The sequence below is a fragment of the Procambarus clarkii genome, unplaced genomic scaffold, assembly GCF_040958095.1.
Source record: "Procambarus clarkii isolate CNS0578487 unplaced genomic scaffold, FALCON_Pclarkii_2.0 HiC_scaffold_109, whole genome shotgun sequence".
Lineage (NCBI taxonomy): Eukaryota > Metazoa > Arthropoda > Malacostraca > Decapoda > Cambaridae > Procambarus > Procambarus clarkii.
In genome coordinates, this window is record NW_027189142.1 from 1,372,493 (window position 1) to 1,392,026 (window position 19,534).

Genomic DNA, 19,534 nt, shown 5'->3' on the forward strand with positions numbered 1-19,534 from the left:
TGCCCAAACCCCCCTGCAGTTTTCAAAATGTCTGAAATGTCGGAAATTTGACTCCTGAGCGTGATTTTTGAGCCGAATTCTGACTCTCTGCACCTATTTTCTGTTTCAAATTACGACTTTTTATACCGAAAATATGCCAATTACTGTAAACGGCGATGGGTCATATTTTGACCAAACATCCCTGCAGTTTTCAAAATTTCTGATATTTCGAAAATTTGACTCCTGAGCGTGATTTGTGAGCCTAATTCTGACTCTCTGCACCTATTTTCAGTTTCAAATTACGACTTTTTATACCGAAAATATGCCAATTACTGAAAACGGCGATTGGTCATATTTTGCCCAAAACCCCCTTTGCTGTTTTCAAAATGTCTGAAATGTCGGAAATTTGACTCCTGAGCGTGATTTTTTATCCGAATTCTGACTCTCTGCACCTATTTTCAGTTTCAAATTACGACTTTTTATGCCGAACATATGCCAATTACTGAAAACGGCGATGGGTCCTATTTTGCCCAAACCCCCCTGCAGTTTTCAAAATGTCTGAAATGTCGTAAATTTTACTCCTGAGCGTGATTTTTGAGCCGAATTCTGACTCTCTGCACCTATTTTCAGTTTCAAATTACGACTTTTTATACCGAAAATATGCCAATTACTCAAAACGTCAATGGGTCAAATTTTGCCCAAACCCCCCTGCAGTTTTCAAAATGACTGAAAGGTCGGAAATTTGACTCCTGAGCGTGATTTTTGAGCCGAATTCTGACTCTCTGCACCTATTTTCAGTTTCAAATTACGATTTTTATACCGAAAATATGCCAATTACTGAAAACAGCGATGGGTCATATTTTGCCCAAACCCCCCTGCAGTGTTCAAAATGTCTCAAATGTCGGAAATTTGACTCCTGAGCGTGATTTTTGAGCCGAATTCTGACTCTCTGCACCTATTTTCTGTTTCAAATTACGACTTTTTATACCGAAAATATGCCAATTACTGAAAACAGCGATGGGTCATATTTTGCCCAAACCCCCCTGCAGTTTTCAAAATGTCTGAAATGTCGGAAATTTGACTCCTGAGCGTGATTTTTGAGCCGAATTCTGACTCTCTGCACCTATTTTCAGTTTCAAATTACGAATTTTTATACCGAAAATATGCCAATTACTGAAAACGGCGATGGGTCATATTTTGACCAAACCCCCCTGCAGTTTTCAAAATTTCTGAAATTTCGAAAATTTGACTCCTGAGCGTGATTTGTGAGCCTAATTCTGACTCTCTGCACCTATTTTCAGTTTCAAATTACGACTTTTTATACCGAAAATATGCCAATTACTGAAAACGGCGATTGGTCACATTTTGCCCAAAACTCCCTTGCAGTTTACAAAATGTCTGAAATGTCGGAAATTTGACTCCTGAGCGTGATTTTTTATCCGAATTCTGACTCTCTGCACCTATTTTCAGTTTCAAATTACGACTTTTTATACCGAACATATGCCAATTACTGAAAACGGCGATGGGTCATATTTTACCCAAACCCCCCTGCAGTTTTCAAAATGTCTGAAATGTCTTAAATTTTACTCCTGAGCGTGATTTTTGAGCCGAATTCTGACTCTCTGCACCTATTTTCAGTTTCAAATTACGACTTTTTATACCGAAAATATGCCAATTACTCAAAACGTCAATGGGTCAAATTTTGCCCAAACCCCTCTGCAGTTTTCAAAATGTCTGAAATGTCGGAAATTTGACTCCTGAGCGTGATTTTTGAGCCGAATTCTGACTCTCTGCACCTATTTTCAGTTTCAAATTACGACTTTTTATACCGAAAATATGCCAATTACTGAAAACGGCGATGGGTCATATTTTGCCCAAACCCCGCTGCAGTTTTCAAAATGTCTGAAATGTCTGAAATTTGATTCTTGAGTGTGGTTTTTGAGCCGAATTCTGACTCTCTGCACCTATTTTCAGTTTCAAGTTACGACTTTTTATACTGAAAATATGCCAATTACTGAAAACGGCGATGGGTCATATTTTGCCCAAAACCCCCTGCAGTTTTCAAAATGTCTGAAATGTCGGAAATTTGACTCCTGAGCGTGATTTTTGAGCCTAATTCTGACTCTCTGCATTTATTTTCAGTTTCAAATTACTACTTTTTACACCGAAAATATGCCAATTACTGAAAACGTCGAAGGGTCATATTTTGCTCAAACCCCCTGCAGTTTTCAAAATGTCTGAAATGTCGGAAATTTTACTCCTGAGCGTGATTTTTGAGCCGAATTCTGACTCTCTGCACCTATTTTCAGTTTCAAATTACGACTTTTTATACCGAAAATATGCCAATTACTGAAAACGGCGATGGGTCATATTTTGGCCAAACCCCCCTGCAGTGTTCAAAATGTCTCAAATGTCGGAAATTTGACTCCTGAGCGTGATTTTTGAGCCGAATTCTGACTCTCTGCACCTATTTTCTGTATCAAATTACGACTTTTTATACCGAAAATATGCCAATTACTGAAAACGGCGATGGGAACATATTTTGCCCAAACCGCCCTGCAGTTTTCAAAATGTCTGAAATGTCGGAAATTTGACTCCTGAGCCTGATTTTTGAGCCGAATTCTGACTCTCTGCACCTATTTTCAGTTTCAAATTACGAATTTTTATACCGAAAATATGCCAATTACTGAAAACGGCGATGGGTCATATTTTGCCCAAACCCCCCTGCAGTTTTCAAAATGTCTGAAATGTCGGAAATTTGACTCCTGAGCGTGATTTTTGAGCCGAATTCTGACTCTCTGCACCTATTTTCTGTTTCAAATTACGACTTTTTATACCGAAAATATGCCAATTACTGTAAACGGCGATGGGTCATATTTTGACCAAACATCCCTGCAGTTTTCAAAATTTCTGATATTTCGAAAATTTGACTCCTGAGCGTGATTTGTGAGCCTAATTCTGACTCTCTGCACCTATTTTCAGTTTCAAATTACGACTTTTTATACCGAAAATATGCCAATTACTGAAAACGGCGATTGGTCATATTTTGCCCAAAACCCCCTTTGCTGTTTTCAAAATGTCTGAAATGTCGGAAATTTGACTCCTGAGCGTGATTTTTTATCCGAATTCTGACTCTCTGCACCTATTTTCAGTTTCAAATTACGACTTTTTATGCCGAACATATGCCAATTACTGAAAACGGCGATGGGTCCTATTTTGCCCAAACCCCCCTGCAGTTTTCAAAATGTCTGAAATGTCGTAAATTTTACTCCTGAGCGTGATTTTTGAGCCGAATTCTGACTCTCTGCACCTATTTTCAGTTTCAAATTACGACTTTTTATACCGAAAATATGCCAATTACTCAAACGTCAATGGGTCAAATTTTGCCCAAACCCCCCTGCAGTTTTCAAAATGACTGAAAGGTCGGAAATTTGACTCCTGAGCGTGATTTTTGAGCCGAATTCTGACTCTCTGCACCTATTTTCAGTTTCAAATTACGATTTTTATACCGAAAATATGCCAATTACTGAAAACAGCGATGGGTCATATTTTGCCCAAACCCCCCTGTAGTGTTCAAAATGTCTCAAATGTCGGAAATTTGACTCCTGAGCGTGATTTTTGAGCCGAATTCTGACTCTCTGCACCTATTTTCTGTTTCAAATTACGACTTTTTATACCGAAAATATGCCAATTACTGAAAACAGCGATGGGTCATATTTTGCCCAAACCCCCCTGCAGTTTTCAAAATGTCTGAAATGTCGGAAATTTGACTCCTGAGCGTGATTTTTGAGCCGAATTCTGACTCTCTGCACCTATTTTCAGTTTCAAATTACGAATTTTTATACCGAAAATATGCCAATTACTGAAAACGGCGATGGGTCATATTTTGACCAAACCCCCCTGCAGTTTTCAAAATGTCTGAAATGTCGGAAATTTTACTCCTGAGCGTGATTTTTGAGCCGAATTCTGACTCTCTGCACCTATTTTCAGTTTCAAATTACGACTTTTTATACCGAAAATATGCCAATTACTGAAAACGTCAATGGGTCAAATTTTGCCCAAACCCCCCTGCAGTTTTCAAAATGTCTGAAATGTCGGAAATTTTACTCCTGAGCGTGATTTTTGAGCCGAATTCTGACTCTCTGCACCTATTTTCAATTTGAAATTACGACTTTTTATACCGAAAATATGCCAATTACTGAAAACGGCGATGGGTCATATTTTGACCAAACCCCCCTGCAGTTTTCAAAATGTCTGAAATTTCGAAAATTTGACTCCTGAGCGTGATTTTTGAGCCTAATTCTGACACTCTGCACCTATTTTCAGTTTCAAATTACGACTTTTTATACCGAAAATATGCCAATTACTGAAAACGGCGATGGGTCATATTTTGCACAAACCCACCTGCAGTTTTCAAAATGTCTGAAATGTCGGAAATTTGACTCCTGAGCGTGATTTTTGAGCCGAATGCTGACTCTCTGCACCTATTTTCAGTTTCAGATTACGACTTTTAATACCGAAAATATGCCAATTACTGACAACAGCGATGGGTCATATTTTGCACAAACCCACCTGCAGTTTTCAAAATGTCGGAAATGTCGGAAATTTGACTCCTGAGCGTGGTTTTTGAGCCGAATGCTGACTCTCTGCACCTATTTTCAGTTTCAGATTACGACTTTTAATACCGAAAATATGCCAATTACTGACAACAGCGATGGGTCATATTTTGCCCAAACCCCCCTGCAGTTTTCAAAATGTCTGAAATGTCGGAAATTTCACTCCTGAGCGTGATTTTTGAACCGAATTCTGACTCTCTGCACCTATTTTCAGTTTCAAATTACGATGTTTCATATAGAAAATATGCCAATTACTGTAAACGGCAATGGGTCATATTTTGCCCAAACCCCTTTGCAGTTTTCAAAATGTCTGAAATGTCGGAAATTTGACTCCTGAGCGTGATTTTTGAACCGAATTCTGACTCTCTGCACCTATTTTCAGTTTCAAATTACGACTTTTTATACCGAAAATATGCCAATTACTGAAAACGGCGATGGGTCATATTTTGCCCAAACCCCCCTGCAATTTTCAAAATGTCTGAAATGTCGGAAATTTTACTCCTGAGCGTGATTTTTGAGCCGAATTCTGACTCTCTGCACCTATTTTCAATTTCAAATTACGACTTTTTATACCGAAAATATGCCAATTACTGAAAACGGCGATGGGTCATATTTTGCACAAACCCACCTGCAGTTTTCAAAATGTCTGAAATGTCGGAAATTTGACTCCTGAGCGTGATTTTTGAGCCGAATGCTGACTCTCTGCACCTATTTTCAGTTTCAGATTACGACTTTTAATACCGAAAATATGCCAATTACTGACAACAGCGATGGGTCATATTTTGCACAAACCCACCTGCAGTTTTCAAAATGTCTGAAATGTCGGAAATTTGACTCCTGAGCGTGATTTTTGAGCCGAATGCTGACTCTCTGCACCTATTTTCAGTTTCAGATTACAACTTTTAATACCGAAAATATGCCAATTACTGACAACAGCGATGGGTCATATTTTGCCCAAACCCCCCTGCAGTTTTCAAAATGTCTGAAATGTCGGAAATTTGACTCCTGAGCGTGATTTTTGAGCCGAATTCTGACTCTCTGCACCTATTTTCAGTTTCAAATTACGATGTTTCATATAGAAAATATGCCAATTACTGTAAACGGCAATGGGTCATATTTTGCCCAAACCCCTTTGCAGTTTTCAAAATGTCTGAAATGTCGGAAATTTGACTCCTGAGCGTGATTTTTGAACCGAATTCTGACTCTCTGCACCTATTTTCAGTTTCAAATTACGACTTTTTATACCGAAAATATGCCAATTACTGTAAACGGCGATGGGTCATATTTTGCACAAACCCACCTGCAGTTTTCAAAATGTCGGAAATGTCGGAAATTTGACTCCTGAGCGTGATTTTTGAGCCGAATTCTGACTCTCTGAACCTATTTTCAGTTTCAAATTACGACGTTTCATATAGAAAATATGCCAATTACTGTAAACGGCAATGGGTCATATTTTGCACAAACCCACCTGCAGTTTTCAAAATGTCTGAAATGTCGGAAATTTGACTCCTGAGCGTGATTTTTGAACCGAATTCTGACTCTCTGCACCTATTTTCAGTTTCAAATTACGACTTTTTATACCGAAAATATGCCAATTACTGAAAACGGCGATGGGTCATATTTTGCCCAAACCCCCCTGCAGTTTTCAAAATGTCTAAAATGTCGGAAATTTTACTCCTGAGCGTGATTTTTGAGCCGAATTCTGACTCTCTGCACCTATTTTCAGTTTCAAATTACGACTTTTTATACCGAAAATATGCCAATTACTGAAAACGTCAATGGGTCAAATTTTGCCCAAACCCCCCTGCAGTTTTCAAAATGTCTGAAATGTCCGAAATTTTACTCCTGAGCGTGATTTTTGAGCCGAATTCTGACTCTCTGCACCTATTTTCAATTTGAAATTACGACTTTTTATACCGAAAATATGCCAATTACTGAAAACGGCGATGGGTCATATTTTGACCAAACCCCCCTGCAGTTTTCAAAATCTCTGAAATTTCGAAAATTTGACTCCTGAGCGTGATTTTTGAGCCTAATCCTGACACTCTGCACCTATTTTCAGTTTCAAATTACGACTTTTTATACCGAAAATATGCCAATTACTGAAAACGGCGATGGGTCATATTTTGCACAAACCCACCTGCAGTTTTCAAAATGTCTGAAATGTCGGAAATTTGACTCCTGAGCGTGATTTTTGAGCCGAATGCTGACTCTCTGCACCTATTTTCAGTTTCAGATTACGACTTTTAATACCGAAAATATGCCAATTACTGACAACAGCGATGGGTCATATTTTGCACAAACCCACCTGCAGTTTTCAAAATGTCTGAAATGTCGGAAATTTGACTCCTGAGCGTGGTTTTTGAGCCGAATGCTGACTCTCTGCACCTATTTTCAGTTTCAGATTACGACTTTTAATACCGAAAATATGCCAATTACTGACAACAGCGATGGGTCATATTTTGCCCAAACCCCCCTGCAGTTTTCAAAATGTCTGAAATGTCGGATATTTGACTCCTGAGCGTGATTTTTGAGCCGAATTCTGACTCTCTGCACCTATTTTCAGTTTCAAATTACGATGTTTCATATAGAAAATATGCCAATTACTGTAAATGGCAATGGGTCATATTTTGCCCAAACCCCTTTGCAGTTTTCAAAATGTCTGAAATGTCGGAAATTTGACTCCTGAGCGTGATTTTTGAACCGAATTCTGACTCTCTGCACCTATTTTCAGTTTCAAATTACGACTTTTTATACCGAAAATATGCCAATTACTGTAAACGGCGATGGGTCATATTTTGCACAAACCCACCTGCAGTTTTCAAAATGTCGGAAATGTCGGAAATTTGACTCCTGAGCGTGATTTTTGAGCCGAATTCTGACTCTCTGCACCTATTTTCAGTTTCAAATTACGACTTTTTATACCGAAAATATGCCAATTACTAAAAACGGCGATGGGTCATATTTTGCCCAAACCCCCCTGCAGTTTTCAAAATGTCTGAAATGTCGAAAATTTGACTCCTGAGCGTGATTTATGAGCCTAATTCTGACACTCTGCACCTATTTTCAGTTTCAAATTACGACTTTTTATACCGAAAATATGCCAATTACTGAAAACGGCGATGGGTCATATTTTGCACAAACCCACCTGCAGTTTTCAAAATGTCTGAAATGTCGGAAATTTGACTCCTGAGCGTGATTTTTGAGCCGAATGCTGACTCTCTGCACCTATTTTCAGTTTCAGATTACGACTTTTAATACCGAAAATATGCCAATTACTGACAACAGCGATGAGTCATATTTTGCCCAACCCCCCTGCAGTTTTCAAAATGTCTGAAATGTCTGAAATTTGATTCTTGAGTGTGATTTTTGAGCCGAATTCTGACTCTCTGCACCTATTTTCAGTTTAAAATTACGACTTTTTATACCGAAAATATGCCAATTACTGAAAACAGCGATGGGTCATATTTTGACCAAACCCCCCTGCAGTTTTCAAAATGTCTGAAATTTCGAAAATTTGACTGCTGAGCGTGATTTTTGAGCCTAATTCTGACTCTCTGCACCTTTTTTCAGTTTCAAATTACGAATTTTTTAAAGAAAATATGCCTATTACTTAAAACGGCGATGTGTCATATTTTGCCCAAAACCCCTTGCAGTTTTCAAAATGTCTGAAATGTCGGAAATTTGACTCCTGAGCGTGATTTTTGAGCCGAATGCTGACTCTCTGCACCTATTTTCAGTTTCAAATTACGACTTTTTATACCGAAAATATGCCAATTACTGAAAACGGCGATGGGTCATATTTTGGCCAAACCCCCCTGCAGTTTTCAAAATGTCTGAAATGTCGGAAATTTGACTCCTGAGCGTGATTTTTGAGCCGAATGCTGACTCTCTGCACCTATTTTCAGTTTCAGATTACGACTTTTAATACCGAAAATATGCCAATTACTGACAACAGCGATGGGTCATATTTTGCCCAAACCCCCCTACAGTTTTCAAAATGTCTGAAATGTCGGAAATTTGACTCCTGAGCGTGATTTTTGAGCCGAATTCTGACTCTGCACCTATTTTCAGTTTCAAAATACGTTTTTTTATACCGAAAATATGCCAATTACTGAAAACGGCGATGAGTCATGTTTTGCCCAAACCCCCCTGCAGTTTTCAAAATGTCTGAAATTTCGGAAATTTGACTACTGAGCGTGATTTTTGAGCCGAATTCTGACTCTCTGCACCTATTTTCAGTTTCAAATTACGAATTTTTATACCGAAAATATGCCAATTACTGAAAACAGCGATGGGTCATATTTTGACCAAACCCCTCTGCAGTTTTCAAAATGTCTGAAATGTCGGAAATTTGACTCCTGAGCGTGATTTTTGAGCCGAATTCTGACTCTCTGCACCTATTTTCAGTTTCAAATTACGACGTTTCATATAGAAAATATGCCAATTACTGTAAACGGCAATGGGTCATATTTTGCACAAACCCACCTGCAGTTTTCAAAATGTCTGAAATGTCGGAAATTTGACTCCTGAGCGTGATTTTTGAACCGAATTCTGACTCTCTGCACCTATTTTCAGTTTCAAATTACGACTTTTTATACCGAAAATATGCCAATTACTGAAAACGGCGATGGGTCATATTTTGCCCAAACCCCCCTGCAGTTTTCAAAATGTCTGAAATGTCGGAAATTTTACTCCTGAGCGTGATTTTTGAGCCGAATTCTGACTCTCTGCACCTATTTTCAATTTCAAATTACGACTTTTTATACCGAAAATATGCCAATTACTGACAACAGCGATGGGTCATATTTTGCACAAACCCACCTGCAGTTTTCAAAATGTCTGAAATGTCGGAAATTTGACTCCTGAGCGTGATTTTTGAGCCGAATGCTGACTCTCTGCACCTATTTTCAGTTTCAGATTACGACTTTTAATACCGAAAAAATGCCAATTACTGACAACAGCGATGGGTCATATTTTGCACAAACCCACCTGCAGTTTTCAAAATGTCTGAAATGTCGGAAATTTGACTCCTGAGCGTGATTTTTGAGCCGAATGCTGACTCTCTGCACCTATTTTCAGTTTCAGATTACGACTTTTAATACCGAAAATATGCCAATTACTGACAACAGCGATGGGTCATATTTTGCCCAAACCCCCCTGCAGTTTTCAAAATGTCTGAAATGTCGGAAATTTGACTACTGAGCGTGATTTTTGAGCCGAATTCTGACTCTCTGCACCTATTTTCAGTTTCAAATTACGATGTTTCATATAGAAAATATGCCATTTACTGTAAACGGCAATGGGTCATATTTTGCCCAAACCCCTTTGCAGTTTTCAAAATGTCTGAAATGTCGGAAATTTGACTCCTGAGCGTGATTTTTGAACCGAATTCTGACTCTCTGCACCTATTTTCAGTTTCAAATTACGACTTTTTATACCGAAAATATGCCAATTACTGTAAACGGCGATGGGTCATATTTTGCACAAACCCACCTGCAGTTTTCAAAATGTCGGAAATGTCGGAAATTTGACTCCTGAGCGTGATTTTTGAGCCGAATTCTGACTCTCTGAACCTATTTTCAGTTTCAAATTACGACGTTTCATATAGAAAATATGCCAATTACTGTAAACGGCAATTGGTCATATTTTGCACAAACCCACCTGCAGTTTTCAAAATGTCTGAAATGTCGGAAATTTGACTCCTGAGCGTGATTTTTTATCCGAATTCTGACTCTCTGCACCTATTTTCAGTTTCAAATTACGACTTTTTATACCGAACATATGCCAATTACTGAAAACGGCGATGGGTCATATTTAACCCAAACCCCCCTGCAGTTTTCAAAATGTCTGAAATGTCTTAAATTTTACTCCTGAGCGTGATTTTTGAGCCGAATTCTGACTCTCTGCACCTATTTTCAGTTTCAAATTACGACTTTTTATACCGAAAATATGCCAATTACTCAAAACGTCAATGGGTCAAATTTTGCCCAAACCCCTCTGCAGTTTTCAAAATGTCTGAAATGTCGGAAATTTGACTCCTGAGCGTGATTTTTGAGCCGAATTCTGACTCTCTGCACCTATTTTCAGTTTCAAATTACGACTTTTTATACCGAAAATATGCCAATTACTGAAAACGGCGATGGGTCATATTTTGCCCAAACCCCGCTGCAGTTTTCAAAATGTCTGAAATGTCTGAAATTTGATTCTTGAGTGTGGTTTTTGAGCCGAATTCTGACTCTCTGCACCTATTTTCAGTTTCAAGTTACGACTTTTTATACTGAAAATATGCCAATTACTGAAAACGGCGATGGGTCATATTTTGCCCAAAACCCCCTGCAGTTTTCAAAATGTCTGAAATGTCGGAAATTTGACTCCTGAGCGTGATTTTTGAGCCTAATTCTGACTCTCTGCATTTATTTTCAGTTTCAAATTACTACTTTTTACACCGAAAATATGCCAATTACTGAAAACGTCGAAGGGTCATATTTTGCTCAAACCCCCTGCAGTTTTCAAAATGTCTGAAATGTCGGAAATTTTACTCCTGAGCGTGATTTTTGAGCCGAATTCTGACTCTCTGCACCTATTTTCAGTTTCAAATTACGACTTTTTATACCGAAAATATGCCAATTACTGAAAACGGCGATGGGTCATATTTTGGCCAAACCCCCCTGCAGTGTTCAAAATGTCTCAAATGTCGGAAATTTGACTCCTGAGCGTGATTTTTGAGCCGAATTCTGACTCTCTGCACCTATTTTCTGTATCAAATTACGACTTTTTATACCGAAAATATGCCAATTACTGAAAACGGCGATGGGAACATATTTTGCCCAAACCGCCCTGCAGTTTTCAAAATGTCTGAAATGTCGGAAATTTGACTCCTGAGCGTGATTTTTGAGCCGAATTCTGACTCTCTGCACCTATTTTCAGTTTCAAATTACGAATTTTTATACCGAAAATATGCCAATTACTGAAAACGGCGATGGGTCATATTTTGCCCAAACCCCCCTGCAGTTTTCAAAATGTCTGAAATGTCGGAAATTTGACTCCTGAGCGTGATTTTTGAGCCGAATTCTGACTCTCTGCACCTATTTTCTGTTTCAAATTACGACTTTTTATACCGAAAATATGCCAATTACTGTAAACGGCGATGGGTCATATTTTGACCAAACATCCCTGCAGTTTTCAAAATTTCTGATATTTCGAAAATTTGACTCCTGAGCGTGATTTGTGAGCCTAATTCTGACTCTCTGCACCTATTTTCAGTTTCAAATTACGACTTTTTATACCGAAAATATGCCAATTACTGAAAACGGCGATTGGTCATATTTTGCCCAAAACCCCCTTTGCTGTTTTCAAAATGTCTGAAATGTCGGAAATTTGACTCCTGAGCGTGATTTTTTATCCGAATTCTGACTCTCTGCACCTATTTTCAGTTTCAAATTACGACTTTTTATGCCGAACATATGCCAATTACTGAAAACGGCGATGGGTCCTATTTTGCCCAAACCCCCCTGCAGTTTTCAAAATGTCTGAAATGTCGTAAATTTTACTCCTGAGCGTGATTTTTGAGCCGAATTCTGACTCTCTGCACCTATTTTCAGTTTCAAATTACGACTTTTTATACCGAAAATATGCCAATTACTCAAACGTCAATGGGTCAAATTTTGCCCAAACCCCCCTGCAGTTTTCAAAATGACTGAAAGGTCGGAAATTTGACTCCTGAGCGTGATTTTTGAGCCGAATTCTGACTCTCTGCACCTATTTTCAGTTTCAAATTACGATTTTTATACCGAAAATATGCCAATTACTGAAAACAGCGATGGGTCATATTTTGCCCAAACCCCCCTGTAGTGTTCAAAATGTCTCAAATGTCGGAAATTTGACTCCTGAGCGTGATTTTTGAGCCGAATTCTGACTCTCTGCACCTATTTTCTGTTTCAAATTACGACTTTTTATACCGAAAATATGCCAATTACTGAAAACAGCGATGGGTCATATTTTGCCCAAACCCCCCTGCAGTTTTCAAAATGTCTGAAATGTCGGAAATTTGACTCCTGAGCGTGATTTTTGAGCCGAATTCTGACTCTCTGCACCTATTTTCAGTTTCAAATTACGAATTTTTATACCGAAAATATGCCAATTACTGAAAACGGCGATGGGTCATATTTTGCCCAAACCCCCCTGCAGTTTTCAAAATGTCTGAAATGTCGGAAATTTTACTCCTGAGCGTGATTTTTGAGCCGAATTCTGACTCTCTGCACCTATTTTCAGTTTCAAATTACGACTTTTTATACCGAAAATATGCCAATTACTGAAAACGTCAATGGGTCAAATTTTGCCCAAACCCCCCTGCAGTTTTCAAAATGTCTGAAATGTCGGAAATTTTACTCCTGAGCGTGATTTTTGAGCCGAATTCTGACTCTCTGCACCTATTTTCAATTTGAAATTACGACTTTTTATACCGAAAATATGCCAATTACTGAAAACGGCGATGGGTCATATTTTGACCAAACCCCCCTGCAGTTTTCAAAATGTCTGAAATTTCGAAAATTTGACTCCTGAGCGTGATTTTTGAGCCTAATTCTGACACTCTGCACCTATTTTCAGTTTCAAATTACGACTTTTTATACCGAAAATATGCCAATTACTGAAAACGGCGATGGGTCATATTTTGCACAAACCCACCTGCAGTTTTCAAAATGTCTGAAATGTCGGAAATTTGACTCCTGAGCGTGATTTTTGAGCCGAATGCTGACTCTCTGCACCTATTTTCAGTTTCAGATTACGACTTTTAATACCGAAAATATGCCAATTACTGACAACAGCGATGGGTCATATTTTGCACAAACCCACCTGCAGTTTTCAAAATGTCGGAAATGTCGGAAATTTGACTCCTGAGCGTGGTTTTTGAGCCGAATGCTGACTCTCTGCACCTATTTTCAGTTTCAGATTACGACTTTTAATACCGAAAATATGCCAATTACTGACAACAGCGATGGGTCATATTTTGCCCAAACCCCCCTGCAGTTTTCAAAATGTCTGAAATGTCGGAAATTTCACTCCTGAGCGTGATTTTTGAACCGAATTCTGACTCTCTGCACCTATTTTCAGTTTCAAATTACGATGTTTCATATAGAAAATATGCCAATTACTGTAAACGGCAATGGGTCATATTTTGCCCAAACCCCTTTGCAGTTTTCAAAATGTCTGAAATGTCGGAAATTTGACTCCTGAGCGTGATTTTTGAACCGAATTCTGACTCTCTGCACCTATTTTCAGTTTCAAATTACGACTTTTTATACCGAAAATATGCCAATTACTGAAAACGGCGATGGGTCATATTTTGCCCAAACCCCCCTGCAATTTTCAAAATGTCTGAAATGTCGGAAATTTTACTCCTGAGCGTGATTTTTGAGCCGAATTCTGACTCTCTGCACCTATTTTCAATTTCAAATTACGACTTTTTATACCGAAAATATGCCAATTACTGAAAACGGCGATGGGTCATATTTTGCACAAACCCACCTGCAGTTTTCAAAATGTCTGAAATGTCGGAAATTTGACTCCTGAGCGTGATTTTTGAGCCGAATGCTGACTCTCTGCACCTATTTTCAGTTTCAGATTACGACTTTTAATACCGAAAATATGCCAATTACTGACAACAGCGATGGGTCATATTTTGCACAAACCCACCTGCAGTTTTCAAAATGTCTGAAATGTCGGAAATTTGACTCCTGAGCGTGATTTTTGAGCCGAATGCTGACTCTCTGCACCTATTTTCAGTTTCAGATTACAACTTTTAATACCGAAAATATGCCAATTACTGACAACAGCGATGGGTCATATTTTGCCCAAACCCCCCTGCAGTTTTCAAAATGTCTGAAATGTCGGAAATTTGACTCCTGAGCGTGATTTTTGAGCCGAATTCTGACTCTCTGCACCTATTTTCAGTTTCAAATTACGATGTTTCATATAGAAAATATGCCAATTACTGTAAACGGCAATGGGTCATATTTTGCCCAAACCCCTTTGCAGTTTTCAAAATGTCTGAAATGTCGGAAATTTGACTCCTGAGCGTGATTTTTGAACCGAATTCTGACTCTCTGCACCTATTTTCAGTTTCAAATTACGACTTTTTATACCGAAAATATGCCAATTACTGTAAACGGCGATGGGTCATATTTTGCACAAACCCACCTGCAGTTTTCAAAATGTCGGAAATGTCGGAAATTTGACTCCTGAGCGTGATTTTTGAGCCGAATTCTGACTCTCTGAACCTATTTTCAGTTTCAAATTACGACGTTTCATATAGAAAATATGCCAATTACTGTAAACGGCAATGGGTCATATTTTGCACAAACCCACCTGCAGTTTTCAAAATGTCTGAAATGTCGGAAATTTGACTCCTGAGCGTGATTTTTGAACCGAATTCTGACTCTCTGCACCTATTTTCAGTTTCAAATTACGACTTTTTATACCGAAAATATGCCAATTACTGAAAACGGCGATGGGTCATATTTTGCCCAAACCCCCCTGCAGTTTTCAAAATGTCTAAAATGTCGGAAATTTTACTCCTGAGCGTGATTTTTGAGCCGAATTCTGACTCTCTGCACCTATTTTCAGTTTCAAATTACGACTTTTTATACCGAAAATATGCCAATTACTGAAAACGTCAATGGGTCAAATTTTGCCCAAACCCCCCTGCAGTTTTCAAAATGTCTGAAATGTCCGAAATTTTACTCCTGAGCGTGATTTTTGAGCCGAATTCTGACTCTCTGCACCTATTTTCAATTTGAAATTACGACTTTTTATACCGAAAATATGCCAATTACTGAAAACGGCGATGGGTCATATTTTGACCAAACCCCCCTGCAGTTTTCAAAATCTCTGAAATTTCGAAAATTTGACTCCTGAGCGTGATTTTTGAGCCTAATCCTGACACTCTGCACCTATTTTCAGTTTCAAATTACGACTTTTTATACCGAAAATATGCCAATTACTGAAAACGGCGATGGGTCATATTTTGCACAAACCCACCTGCAGTTTTCAAAATGTCTGAAATGTCGGAAATTTGACTCCTGAGCGTGATTTTTGAGCCGAATGCTGACTCTCTGCACCTATTTTCAGTTTCAGATTACGACTTTTAATACCGAAAATATGCCAATTACTGACAACAGCGATGGGTCATATTTTGCACAAACCCACCTGCAGTTTTCAAAATGTCTGAAATGTCGGAAATTTGACTCCTGAGCGTGGTTTTTGAGCCGAATGCTGACTCTCTGCACCTATTTTCAGTTTCAGATTACGACTTTTAATACCGAAAATATGCCAATTACTGACAACAGCGATGGGTCATATTTTGCCCAAACCCCCCTGCAGTTTTCAAAATGTCTGAAATGTCGGATATTTGACTCCTGAGCGTGATTTTTGAGCCGAATTCTGACTCTCTGCACCTATTTTCAGTTTCAAATTACGATGTTTCATATAGAAAATATGCCAATTACTGTAAATGGCAATGGGTCATATTTTGCCCAAACCCCTTTGCAGTTTTCAAAATGTCTGAAATGTCGGAAATTTGACTCCTGAGCGTGATTTTTGAACCGAATTCTGACTCTCTGCACCTATTTTCAGTTTCAAATTACGACTTTTTATACCGAAAATATGCCAATTACTGTAAACGGCGATGGGTCATATTTTGCACAAACCCACCTGCAGTTTTCAAAATGTCGGAAATGTCGGAAATTTGACTCCTGAGCGTGATTTTTGAGCCGAATTCTGACTCTCTGCACCTATTTTCAGTTTCAAATTACGACTTTTTATACCGAAAATATGCCAATTACTAAAAACGGCGATGGGTCATATTTTGCCCAAACCCCCCTGCAGTTTTCAAAATGTCTGAAATGTCGAAAATTTGACTCCTGAGCGTGATTTATGAGCCTAATTCTGACACTCTGCACCTATTTTCAGTTTCAAATTACGACTTTTTATACCGAAAATATGCCAATTACTGAAAACGGCGATGGGTCATATTTTGCACAAACCCACCTGCAGTTTTCAAAATGTCTGAAATGTCGGAAATTTGACTCCTGAGCGTGATTTTTGAGCCGAATGCTGACTCTCTGCACCTATTTTCAGTTTCAGATTACGACTTTTAATACCGAAAATATGCCAATTACTGACAACAGCGATGAGTCATATTTTGCCCAACCCCCCTGCAGTTTTCAAAATGTCTGAAATGTCTGAAATTTGATTCTTGAGTGTGATTTTTGAGCCGAATTCTGACTCTCTGCACCTATTTTCAGTTTAAAATTACGACTTTTTATACCGAAAATATGCCAATTACTGAAAACAGCGATGGGTCATATTTTGACCAAACCCCCCTGCAGTTTTCAAAATGTCTGAAATTTCGAAAATTTGACTGCTGAGCGTGATTTTTGAGCCTAATTCTGACTCTCTGCACCTTTTTTCAGTTTCAAATTACGAATTTTTTAAAGAAAATATGCCTATTACTTAAAACGGCGATGTGTCATATTTTGCCCAAAACCCCTTGCAGTTTTCAAAATGTCTGAAATGTCGGAAATTTGACTCCTGAGCGTGATTTTTGAGCCGAATGCTGACTCTCTGCACCTATTTTCAGTTTCAAATTACGACTTTTTATACCGAAAATATGCCAATTACTGAAAACGGCGATGGGTCATATTTTGGCCAAACCCCCCTGCAGTTTTCAAAATGTCTGAAATGTCGGAAATTTGACTCCTGAGCGTGATTTTTGAGCCGAATGCTGACTCTCTGCACCTATTTTCAGTTTCAGATTACGACTTTTAATACCGAAAATATGCCAATTACTGACAACAGCGATGGGTCATATTTTGCCCAAACCCCCCTACAGTTTTCAAAATGTCTGAAATGTCGGAAATTTGACTCCTGAGCGTGATTTTTGAGCCGAATTCTGACTCTGCACCTATTTTCAGTTTCAAAATACGTTTTTTTATACCGAAAATATGCCAATTACTGAAAACGGCGATGAGTCATGTTTTGCCCAAACCCCCCTGCAGTTTTCAAAATGTCTGAAATTTCGGAAATTTGACTACTGAGCGTGATTTTTGAGCCGAATTCTGACTCTCTGCACCTATTTTCAGTTTCAAATTACGAATTTTTATACCGAAAATATGCCAATTACTGAAAACAGCGATGGGTCATATTTTGACCAAACCCCTCTGCAGTTTTCAAAATGTCTGAAATGTCGGAAATTTGACTCCTGAGCGTGATTTTTGAGCCGAATTCTGACTCTCTGCACCTATTTTCAGTTTCAAATTACGACGTTTCATATAGAAAATATGCCAATTACTGTAAACGGCAATGGGTCATATTTTGCACAAACCCACCTGCAGTTTTCAAAATGTCTGAAATGTCGGAAATTTGACTCCTGAGCGTGATTTTTGAACCGAATTCTGACTCTCTGCACCTATTTTCAGTTTCAAATTACGACTTTTTATACCGAAAATATGCCAATTACTGAAAACGGCGATGGGTCATATTTTGCCCAAACCCCCCTGCAGTTTTCAAAATGTCTGAAATGTCGGAAATTTTACTCCTGAGCGTGATTTTTGAGCCGAATTCTGACTCTCTGCACCTATTTTCAATTTCAAATTACGACTTTTTATACCGAAAATATGCCAATTACTGACAACAGCGATGGGTCATATTTTGCACAAACCCACCTGCAGTTTTCAAAATGTCTGAAATGTCGGAAATTTGACTCCTGAGCGTGATTTTTGAGCCGAATGCTGACTCTCTGCACCTATTTTCAGTTTCAGATTACGACTTTTAATACCGAAAAAATGCCAATTACTGACAACAGCGATGGGTCATATTTTGCACAAACCCACCTGCAGTTTTCAAAATGTCTGAAATGTCGGAAATTTGACTCCTGAGCGTGATTTTTGAGCCGAATGCTGACTCTCTGCACCTATTTTCAGTTTCAGATTACGACTTTTAATACCGAAAATATGCCAATTACTGACAACAGCGATGGGTCATATTTTGCCCAAACCCCCCTGCAGTTTTCAAAATGTCTGAAATGTCGGAAATTTGACTACTGAGCGTGATTTTTGAGCCGAATTCTGACTCTCTGCACCTATTTTCAGTTTCAAATTACGATGTTTCATATAGAAAATATGCCATTTACTGTAAACGGCAATGGGTCATATTTTGCCCAAACCCCTTTGCAGTTTTCAAAATGTCTGAAATGTCGGAAATTTGACTCCTGAGCGTGATTTTTGAACCGAATTCTGACTCTCTGCACCTATTTTCAGTTTCAAATTACGACTTTTTATACCGAAAATATGCCAATTACTGTAAACGGCGATGGGTCATATTTTGCACAAACCCACCTGCAGTTTTCAAAATGTCGGAAATGTCGGAAATTTGACTCCTGAGCGTGATTTTTGAGCCGAATTCTGACTCTCTGAACCTATTTTCAGTTTCAAATTACGACGTTTCATATAGAAAATATGCCAATTACTGTAAACGGCAATTGGTCATATTTTGCACAAACCCACCTGCAGTTTTCAAAATGTCTGAAATGTCGGAAATTTGACTCCTGAGCGTGATTTTTGAACCGAATTCTGACTCTCTGCACCTATTTTCAGTTTCAAATTACGACTTTTTATACCGAAAATATGCCAATTACTGAAAACGGCGATGGGTCATATTTTGCCCAAACCCCCCTGCAGTTTTCAAAATGTCTGAAATGTCGGAAATTTTACTCCTGAGCGTGATTTTTGAGCCGAATTCTGACTCTCTGCACCTATTTTCAGTTTCAAATTACGACTTTTTATACCGAAAATATGCCAATTACTGAAAACGTCAATGGGTCAAATTTTGCCCAAACCCCCCTGCAGTTTTCAAAATGTCTGAAATGTCGGAAATTTTAC